The sequence below is a fragment of the Salmo salar genome, chromosome 01 (assembly GCF_965601325.2).
Source record: "Salmo salar chromosome 01, fSalSal1, whole genome shotgun sequence".
Lineage (NCBI taxonomy): Eukaryota > Metazoa > Chordata > Actinopteri > Salmoniformes > Salmonidae > Salmo > Salmo salar.
This window is the reverse complement of record NC_138291.1, coordinates 43,705,996-43,717,500: the sequence shown is the minus strand read 5'-3', so window position 1 is coordinate 43,717,500 and position 11,505 is coordinate 43,705,996. Positions and strand designations below refer to the sequence as shown.

The 11,505-nt window shown below is 42.3% G+C and overlaps 1 long non-coding RNA gene across 1 annotated transcript in view; it reads left to right on the top strand.

The window, feature by feature from the left end:
• The window catches only part of LOC106602782 (uncharacterized), a 7,073-nt gene extending 3,558 nt beyond the window's left edge, over positions 1 to 3,515 (top strand). Inside the window, exon 3 of the long non-coding RNA XR_001328294.3 lies at positions 2,307 to 3,515. This is a non-coding gene — a long non-coding RNA (uncharacterized LOC106602782). The remainder of the gene's footprint in view (positions 1 to 2,306) is intronic.
• Positions 3,516 to 11,505: the final 7,990 nt, after the last annotated feature.

Below are 11,505 nucleotides of genomic sequence, written 5' to 3'. Positions count from 1 at the left end.
CCCAATCGCAGCCTCACAGGGGCCCACATGGTAAAATACTTAGTGGCCTGCATTACACACCCTATGGGAACAGCGGGGATTGGGGGTGTGGTGCTGGAACTGGGGAGGGTGGAGTTGGGACTGGGCTGGGGCGATGGATGTTAATGGCTTTTATTACAGTTTTTAACAATCACTTTGGCACTAATTTCAGAACCTTGTGGTCATTTTTCAAAACTCTAGACACAAAACTCAAAACGGTCATTACTTCTAACACATGCTGTCCAGTGTTCAAAACATTGCATTGTGCATTCATATCTTTCAAGAAACCTTGCACTTGCAGAATCATTGGTTCAAATAACTAATGTATAATGAAATACCATAGGAACATTCATTTAGATCAGCCACACACAAGATACCGATAGTTTCACAGTGAAGTTGTTTGTACAATCATTAAATATTGTAGTACAAAATATGTGATACATGTTTCATGATGGTACTACACTTAAATACGTCACTGTAAAAGGACTAGTAGAGAGAATACTACAGACACAGTGGAATCATTGAACAAAATCTGACATTTATTGATGAAATACAATAAAATCACAACATAGGTTTCTCTGAATCAAAGCAAAAATAATTAGCTACAAAAAAAGAAACAAACTACAGTAAAACGTCAACTGCAGTGTTCCTCACCTGGCTTACTGTAAAAAGCTAAACAAAGGTTGATTACCGTACTTCTATATTTCCCTCAACCCTGTCTTGTGGATTTGGCCACAGGTTCTCATCCACATCACAATGGATGCTTTCATTAGCCAAACATCTTGGGAAGAATCTTCAGTCATGGCGAATCCAGGCCTGACACTGGTCTGCCGTGATGTCATTGTATGCGTCATCCATGGCCTGGAGAAGGGTGGCTTGTTCCTGAGGGCGCCTATCATATACCTTCCAACTCCATGTGGAGAAAAAAAATCCTCAATCGGGTTAAGGAAAGGAGAGTATGGGGGTAAGTACAGGGTGGTAAATTGTGAATGGGCCTGAAACCATGCTTGCACCATTTGAGCATGGTGGAACCTGACATTATCCCACACAATGACATAGGTCAACCATCAGCTCAACAGACCTGATTTAGCTCATCAAGGAAGGTTACATTCGAACAGCGAATCGTGTGGCTGCCTGCAACTCAATATATAGAGTATACAGAATAGAGAGCTTTAGTTGTTGTTCGACCAAACATTAGAACGGGCAAGATGCGTAATCTAAGCAACTTTAACCGTGGTATGATTGTTGATGCCACACACGGTGGTTCCAACATCTCAGAAACAGCTGCCTTCTTGGGATTTTTATGCACTACAGTCTTTAGAGTTTACAGAGAATGGTGCAATAAACATGGAATATTGTTCATCAGTTTCCATAAAACTATGCATTAAGAGTAATGCAACAGTCACTTATCATTTTGATCAGTTGTATTAATTGATAGTTAGATCATTGTAATGAAATGAATAGACAGTCATCTCAGATGTAATGTGTGAATTGCATTTTGAAATGGTAATACTTTGATGTTAAGTTGTGTCATTTTGAACAGGTGATTTTAGTTCAATGAACAAATGATCTTAGCTTTATGTGTATTGTATCCAAGCAATTGGAAAAAGTGTTATGAGTTTAGAAAAATGTGCATTTTGATCGTTGGTTGTGAGTTTTGTGTCTAGAGATTTGAAAAATGACATCAAGGTTGCGAAATTAGTGCCAAAGTGACTGTAAAAAACAGTAATAAGTCTCTTTCTTTTCCTCTTTTTTCTCCCTCTCATCTCTCCCTCTACCCCAACCTCTCTTGCTGCGGGGAGGGAGGGGAGATAGACAGAGAGGAGGAGAGCAGAAAGAGAGGGAGGAGGTTACAGTGAGAGGAGAGCAGTAAGGGAAGAAAAGCTCACATCGAGAAGTCACATCTGGAAGTCTCCCAGCAGAGATGCCAGTGAAATTGAGCACTGGGAGCTGAGAGCAGCCTAATGAAAGTCATCGTTATGTAATTGCTCTTCCATGTGCTACACTAGAGCCAGGCTCAGCCAGGACACCGTAACCATCACAGTCTGCCTCACTCTGTCTGGAGGATGGAAAGACAGCTAGTACAACCTTTTAAAGAAGTAACCTACCCCTCCACATAAGAAGAAGACATAATACTTTTGGCAATGAATTAAGTCATCTTCTTTTGACCTACCCACTGTGCCCAGGATAAGGTTGATGTTGCTATGGTCGGTCTTGTCTGAGTTATAGTAAAATGCAATAATAGGCCATGCTCTCTCTCTCTCTCTCTCTCTCTCTCTCTCTCTCAGTGAGAGGCCTTGGCATTTCAACCACCACAACAAGGCTGTGACCTTTGCAGCCATCTCCACCTCCTGCCATCCCTACTGGGTTTTGAAGGGACTGAAGCCTGTTGTTTTCGTTTGTAGCACTTCATTCGAAGGATACCTACAAGGATTTCATATCCCGTTCCTAAGCAGTACACGTTTATATATGTGTTAACAGCACACTGCTGCTAATATACTGCAACCCACAAGGGTACATGAAGACGCAATGGCTAAATGTGGTGTAAGTTTCGGGAAGCATCTGGTTTTGAACATGATTGGATGTATAAACAGTTTGTGATGTGATCTGAGAACAGCTTGATCATAAACATATGTCCAGACCAGTACATACTGTATGGTTATTCAGTTAGGGGGGGAATTCAGACCCGAGATTAAGCGCGTGTAAATGGAACATAATTCCTTTTGAATGCGCTTTTCTCTCTATGTGTATTCTGACCTTGAATTTAAGCATGAGAATAGCATGCCATTCACACGCTATTCGTTTGAGGTGGAGCTGGATTAAATGAAGGTGTGGCAGAGGTGTGTCTACAGATACACCGTATTCTGACCTCGACTTAACCCTCCCGTTGTGTTCGTTTCATGTTAATTAATTATGCATTCCCGGTCCAAAATGACCGCCCCATTATAGCTGATTATAAATCCATAATAATTCATATATTATCACCTAGTGTTGCGTTAGATCTTTTTATCAACTTAAGTTCTTCTGAACAGTTCTTGTGTTCATTCTTGTGAACAAGTTTTGAACTTCTATTTGCTATTTATGACCTGTAGGCCTCATTGACCTGAGCTCATACAACAAATTTTTGAGTAAAAAAAAGTATAATGTATGGATTATTTTGACTATAAGAAATACTCAGATGAAAGATAATGTGCTATTTATCACAGACTACTTTGTGTCAAAGTTTAACAAGGACTCTCTCCTCCTCACCAGTGTCATGATTAAAGATATGATCAAGAGCCTCACATACAGTATATCGTTTGGTCATTGTGCTGCCACAGAATGAATTGTGAGCAAGGCCTCAAAAAAGCTTTATATACCAGAGCTGCAAGAAAAGTTCTATATATCATTGAAACAATGTTGCGATTGTTTGTGAGAATGCCAACAGGTGTGGTTCCCGTGGGGGAAAGATTCTATTGGGGAAAGGTTCTCGTGGGGTTTGACATGGAAGCCAAGAAGGGGTGAGGTGTGTGTGTGTGTGTGTGTGTGTGTGTGTGTGTGTGTGTGTGTGTGTGTGTGTGTGTGTGTGTGTGTGTGTGTGTGTGTGTGTGTGTGTGTGTGTGTGTGTGTGTGTGTGTGTGTGTGTGTGTGTGTGTGTGCTCAAACACACATGCATGTGGGTGTCTGGAAGAGGAAGTGTGTCCATCTGATGAATGGGCATGTGCCTGAACTCAATTTTATACACTAATTGTAGTCTCACCCATTCATTTCTAATGACCTGTCATTTTTGACCCGGAACACCACAGGTGTACAAAAGTTAAATAAAACACCCAAAATGTAATGAAAATCATCAAAATGTATTTTGTGTGTTCAGATGCCCTGTGCGGGCTAAGTTATGGAACCTTATGACAATCAGATTAAATGAACTGCATTTTTCAGAGAGAAAACTTGTAAATCGTTCCAATTCGACCAGAACACAGCAGGAGGGTTAAATCCCCAAAATTCCGTCAGTTTTACATGTGAGGAAACCATGATTAAGATCTAGCACGCCTACAGGTTCGAAGTGGAAAAAGCATCTACTTTACACCATTCTCCATGCACTGTAATTTACAACTTGATCAAATCTATTGATAAGATCTAGGAAAATGAGTAATCCGTTTGGATAAAGGGATTGATTGCAAATATAAATGGCACTTGTTTTAGGTATATTTTACCGTATGATCAACGTGAACGTGAAACCAGTCATGGCAGCAAACTGAAACATGTCAACATATCAACTTTCCCACAGTAAAGTTTATAAAACGCTGTGCCATTATGCAGAATTTAAATTGTATGGCCTTCAATATTGCAGGGGTGGGCACTCTCGAATGTCTTCATTATAGGCTCCCCCGACTTTCTCTGTCTTCTAACCACACATATTCAATTGTCAATTGAATACAGTTCCCTTCAATTGGAGTAGCCTACATCATTGTTCCATTTATTTACATTGTTTCGTTTTACCTTCATTTGCTTCCTATGTAAACGCTGCTATAGCCGTTTGGTTGTTGCTGAGGATAATTACTAACAGTTAATATAAAAAAAAGACCTGTAGGCTGGTTAAATTGTTACGGAGCGGAGCGCAGACCAAGCCGTAACAGTTTGAATACGTGGCCATGTCATCACACAGTTCAATGGTTAGTGCAGGCAATATACGAGGTTATAGCCTACTATTGTACACTATTCTCCCTATTATAATTATATGTACACTAATCTTCCAACATTACTATGGGCTGAAGAACTAAATGTGCAATTTTCTGATTGAATCAAACCACCGCTTTCTGTCTTTCGTGCGTAAAGGCTCTCCAAACCTGTTTTTTATGATTCATAAATACTTTCCTAAACCTAAATAATCTACAAGACCAGGGTATTTTTAAATCTACCAATTGGTGCTGAAACCAAAATTCTAACTGAAAGGTGCACGGTATTTAAAGGGATGGCTTAAGATAAATGTACTGAAACCCAATTGAATGAAAACCCCATCGAATGGAAATCTGTTGGGTAGCAAGTGGGACTGTTTTCAGCAGTTGAATGACATTTATTCAGGACGCGCAAGGTAGCCACACCTGCAGAGCGCTTCACCAAATATTGAGAAATGCGGAAGAGCATGGGCATAAATTCCTAAATTGGGATCGGGGCCCTCGTAGACACTGTTATGAAGAGAAGAGACAGGGTGAAGAGGTTGGAAGAGTGAGACAGAGATGAGCTGGTGGGAGTCGTAGTGTGTGTGTGTGTGTGTGTGTGTGTGTGTGTGTGTGTGTGTGTGTGTGTGTGTGTGTGTGTGTGTGTTTATACATTCTCTCTCTACCCTCACAGTGAGTTGTCTCTAGATACCTGTCAGAGCCATGTTGAATTCTAATATTTGCACCACAACTTCTCAAATTGATTTGATTCTGTACAGTGTTTTATGTTGGTTGAGGTCTGCTCTCTGTGGTCGTGGGCTGAGTGGAGGAGCGCCAGGGGAGAAAGAAAAGGGAGAGGTGGGTAGGGGTTCTGGAGAAGTGTGTGTGTGTGTTGTAAGACTAGAAACAGGCCCAGTCTACCTCAGAGTGTTGATGTGAGAGTTGTAGGCCCCTTGGGCCAGGTGGCCTCTCACATAGCTTCCCATATGGTCTGCATTTCCCCACCTCTCTGCCCCACCTCCTTCTCCCTACTTTCGCACTCTGTAATTGTCATGTATTGTTCCCCTCCCCTGCACCCTAACCCCTCCCCTGGTATTATTCCATACCTTTATTAATCAACAAGGTATCACGGTCTGACTTCAATATCCATCAAACGTATAATTTTGATGTTACTTTTAGGCATTCATTCTGAATGGTTAAGGTAAGGAAGGTTTGGGATAGGGTCCAAAAAAACGACAACAAAACAAAGATGAGTGCCCAGCTCGGGGATAGAACATGTGAGGCTACTTGATGGTAATGGTGCTCACCGTTGCCGCTAGTGGACGGTTTTCAAATTCAAAATCATCCCGACGTCCTGGGACCTGGACGGATGTCGAATATCGCCTTGGATCTCAAGTGACCTGGCTGTTATTAATGGATGGCTGCATCCCAAATGGCCTCCCATGTCTTATAGGGCACTGGTCAAAAGGGATGCAATCGTAGTGAGGACTTGGCACTGCTCCAGGGAGAGGCCCACCTCTGATACGTTATACAGCAGCAGGTTTCACCAAGGTGTTCATTTCAAGACCGTCTTTCTCCGTCTCTCTGATCATGTTCCCTCCTCTCGTCTGCCATGGAAGGTAAATCAAAGTTGGATACTGATACTGGAGACCTGATTCAATTTGATCCTGATCAGTTGGTTACCTCCACCCTCTCTCAGACACACACCCACACCCACCAGAAACACATGCACACACCTCCCCAGTACCCCCACTCTGCACTCCCCTGGCTCTCCTCCACTCAGCCCACAACCACAGAGAGCAGACACCAGCCAACATAAACACTGCACAGAATCAAATCAATTTGAGAAGTTGCGCCGCAAATATTACAATTCAACATGGCTCTAACATACAGAGAGAACATATAGACCACTGCCCCATAACAGGGCTATAAAATGACACACACACACACACACACACACACACACACACACACACACACACACACACACACACACACACACACACACACACACACACACACACACACACACACACACACACACACACACACACACACACACACACACACACACACACACAACCTCCTACTCCCACACACCCAAAATCTCTCCCTCTGGAGTGGCGTGGTGTAATGTATTGGAGGCGTTGTGTGCCAGGTCTTGGTTCAGGTCTATATGCTGTGTAGAAACACTGAGTCACCATGCAGCCAATGGGCTAGGCTACTAGCTGCTTTTAGCTCTATGCCTCAAACACACACACACACACACACTCAGCAGACGGGTTTTATTTGTATGTGCTGCTGATGACGATGTACCAGACGGTGTGCAGGTCTCTATCTCCTCCAAAACACTCTAGACCTCCGAGCTGACTGATTAAAAGGGCTTTTATTATAAACATGGCTGCTGTCTCACTGGGCCAAACCCAATAGCCTCTTGGAGGTAGCTGTAAGCTTCTAAAACTCTGGTAGTTCCAACCCCCCCCCCCCCCCCCCCCCCCCCCAGCCTGTGTTTTTCCATTGTTGATCTCCAGACTGTTCTGAGACTCCGTCTGAGGGGACAGCCAGAGCTACAACGCATTTGGAAAGTATTCAGACCTCTTGACTTTTTCCACTTTTTGTGACGTTACTGCCTTATTCTAAAATGGTTTAAAATGTTTGTTTTTTTACCTCATCATTCCATACACAATACCCCATAACGACAAAGCAAATAATGTTTTTTAGAGATTTTTGCAAATGTATATAAAAAAAACAACGGAAATATCACATTTACACAAGTATTGAGAACCTTTATTCAGCACCTTTGGTAGCGATTACAGCCTTAAGTATTTTTGGGTATGGCGGCACAGGCTTAGCACACCTGTATTTGGAGAGTTTCTCCCATTCTTCTCTGCAGATCCTCTCAAGCTCTGTCAGGTTGGATGGGGAGCGTCGCTGCACACCTATTTTCAGGTCTCTCCAGAGATGTTCGATCGGGTTCAAGTCCGGGCTCTGGCTGGGCCACTCAAGGACATTCAGAGACTTGTCTCGAAGCCACTCCTGTGTTGTCTTGGTTGTGTGCTTATGGTTGGTGTCCTGTTGGAAGGTGAACCTTCACACCATTCTGAGGTCAAATCAAATCAAATTGTATTTGTCACATACACATGGTTAGCAGATGTTACTGCGAGTGCAGCTAAATGCTTGTGCTTCTAGTTCCGACAGTGCAGTAATATCTAACAAGTAATCTATCAATTCACCAGCAACTACCTAATACACACAAATCTAAGTAAAGGGATGGAATAACTGAAAAACGGGTTTGCTAACGTTACTAGCTAACTGTAGTAGCAGCCAACTAATAATTGGATCGAGCGGCATAGGCAAGATGCAATAGATGGTATAAAAATACAGTACATACATATGGGATGAGTAATGCAAGATATGTAAACATTATTAATGTGGCATTATTAAAGTGACTAGTGATCTATTTATTTAAGTGGCCAATGATTTCAAGTCTGTATGTAGGCAGCAGCCTCTCTGTGCTAGTGATGGCTGTTTAACAGTCTGATGGTCTTGAGATAAAAGCTGTTTTTCAGTCTCTCGGTCCCAGCTTTGATGCACCTGTACTGACCTTGCCTTCTGGATGGTAGCGAGGTGAACAGGCAGTGTCTCGGGTGGTTGTTGTCCTTGATGATCTTTTTGGCCTTCCTGTGACAACGGGTGCTGTAAGTGTCCTGGAGGGCAGGTAGTTTGCCCCTGGTGATGCGTTGTGCAGACCACACCACCCTCTGGAGAGCCCTGAGATTGTGGGCTGTGCAGTTGCCTCTACCAGGTGGTGATACAGCCCGACAGGACGCTCTCAATTGTGCATCTGTAAAAGTAAGTGAGGGTTTTCGGTGACAAGCCACATTTTTTCAGCCTCCTGAGGTTGCGCCTTATAAACCACACTGTCTGTGTGGGTGGACCATTTCAGTTTGTCAATGATGTGTATGCCGAGGAACTTAAAACTTTCCACCTCCTCCACTGCTGTCCAGTCGATGTGGATAGGAGGGTGCTCCCTCTGCTGTTTCCTGAAGTCCACAATCATCTCCTTTGTTTTTTTGACGTTGAGTGAGAGGTTGTTTTCCTGACACCACACTCCGAGTGCCCTCATCTCCTCTTATAGGCTGTATCGTCATTGTTGGTGATCAAGCTTACTACTGTTGTGTCATCCGCAAACTTGATGATTGAGTTGGAGGCGTCCGTGGCCACACAGTCATGGGTGAACAGGGAGTACTGGAGGGGGCTGAGAATGCACCATTGTGGAGCCCCAGTGTTGAGGATCAGCGAAGTGGAGATGTTGTTTCCTACCTTCACCACCACCTGGGGGCATCCCGTCGGGAAGTCCAGGACCTGAGCGCTCGGGAGCAAGTTTTCATCAAGGATCTCTCTGTACTTTGCTCCGATGCTGACTAGTCTCCCAGTCCCTGCCACTGAAAAACATCTCCACAACATGATGCTGCCACCACCATACTTCACCGTAGGGATGGTGCTAGGTTTCCTCCAGAAGTGACGTTTGGCATTCAGGCCAAAGAGTTCAATCTTAGTTTCATCAGACCAGAAAATCTTCTTATGGTCTGAGAGTCCTTTAGGTGCCTTTTGGCAAACTCCAAGTGAGCTGCCTTTTACTGAGGAGTGGCTTCCGTCTGGTAACTCTACCATAAAGGCCTGATTGGTGGAGTGCTGCATAGATGGTTGTCCTTCTGGAAGGTTCTCCCATCTCCACAGTTGAACTCTGGATCTCTATCAGAGTGAACAATCAATTGAATTTACCACAGGTGGTCCAATCAAGTTGTAGAAACATCTCAAGGATGATCAATGGAAACAGGATGCACCTGAGCTCAATTGTGAGTCTCATAGCAAAGAGTCTGAATACTTATGGAAATAAGGTATTTATTTTTTCTTTGTTTTTATACATTTGTAAACATTTCTAAAAAGCTGTTTTTGCTTTGTTTTTAATGGGGTGTTGTGTGTAGATTGATGAGGAAAAGATTTTAGAATAAGTCTATAACGTAACAACCTGTTTCACATGAGGTCAAGGAGGTGTAGTAACTTTGATAATTTTGCTCATAAATGTTGAGATGGTATTGAGAAATCATTAATGTGAAAGGCAGTGGTTTTACTGCATTGCTGTGATGTGGTTGAGAGCTTATTCCACCCTGGAGCCCCAGGTACACCCAGCTACACCTCTAGCCTCAGTCCCCATGCAGCTCCAACTCCAGCCATTTCCCAATCCCAGGGAGTGTGACTATGAAGGCCAGTTCCAGTAGCAGCTGTGTCTCTCTTTAGGCCAAGTTCAGTGTCTGCTTTGATTATAGGGGAATGGAACAATGTAGGCCATTGTATCAAATCTCTCTCTCTCTCTCTCTCTCTCTCTCTCTTTCTCTCTTTCTCTCTCTCTCTTTCTCTCTCTCTCTTCTCACTCTTCTCACTCACACACACACACACACACACACACACACACACACACACACACACACACACACACACACACACACACACACACACACACACACACACACACACACACACACACACACACACATATACAGGTACTCGTTTATTCCACTGTTGGGCTCAATTCAGAATTGAATTGAGAATGTGTCATAAATTCCAATTAAAGGAAATATAATATAACATCAAAGATGTAGTTATATACAAGTATTTAAAATATTGTTGAAGCAATATATTTTCAGGACAAACTCTTAAAATGAAAGATCAAGGAAAACAAATCCTGTATGCAAATAATCTAAGTTATTATATTTAATTAACCACTTAAAGTTTGTTCAGTATGGGGAAATGCATTACTGTACTGACGTTTATTGTCATGAGTCTTGTCCTGGAGGCAGAACTGAGCAATCTCCCTTTAGATAGGCCAGCTGCAAAGTCAAAATTGGCTATACTGTAAACATTTATGAAAACTAAAATGTACTTTTTGGTCTTAATTTAAGGTTAGGGTTACTTATTGGGGTTAGCAGTGTGGTTAAGGTTAGGGTTAAGGTTAGGGTTAGGTTTCTATCAGATTTTATGGCTTTGTGGCTGTGCCAGCTAGTGACCACCCTGCAGAGCTGCCTCCAGAACAAGATTCATGACGGAAAATGGTAACCTGCTTAGTATAACCCTCAAACTGACCCTGAGGCCTTCAAAAAGAAGCCAAACAAAGTAAATGGTTGGTCGGACTATTCTCAGCACGAAGGTTAAAAAACTATATTAACATACAGTACCGGTCAATAGTTTGGACACACCTACTCTTTCAAGGGTTTTTCTTTATTTTTTACATTTTAGAATAATAGCGAAGACATCAAAACTATGAAATAACACATGGAATCATGTAGTAACCATTTTGAAGAATGTCAAATATAAAATATATTTTTGATTTGTTTAACACTTTTTTGGTAACTACATGATTCCATATGTGTTATTTCATTTTTGACTGATACTGTAATTTACAGAGGAAAGTGATATATATATATAATTTGGTATCTGACAGTTTGACCTGTCAGATTACATTAAATTGTCTATGTCTGAGGGGAATTTCTTTGAATTGAGCTGAATTAAATTCTACTTCCTGTCACTCAACCTCTAATTCTAATTTTACACCCTGTGGGGTGTGGCCAATTCGAATTTCAACTCATGAGTTGAATGGGAGAACATTCCAAAATTCTGACTTGAGCCCAACCCATTTTCAGAGGTGTGCATGCATGGAAATTAAGCATGAGACAACTAGAATGATTAATATGAGTTAGTCACAGTGCTGTCAACCACCAACAGCCATGACACCATCAGTATGAGTACACTGACCCCTGACCTTTAACTTCTGTATGACAGTTGACCTCTT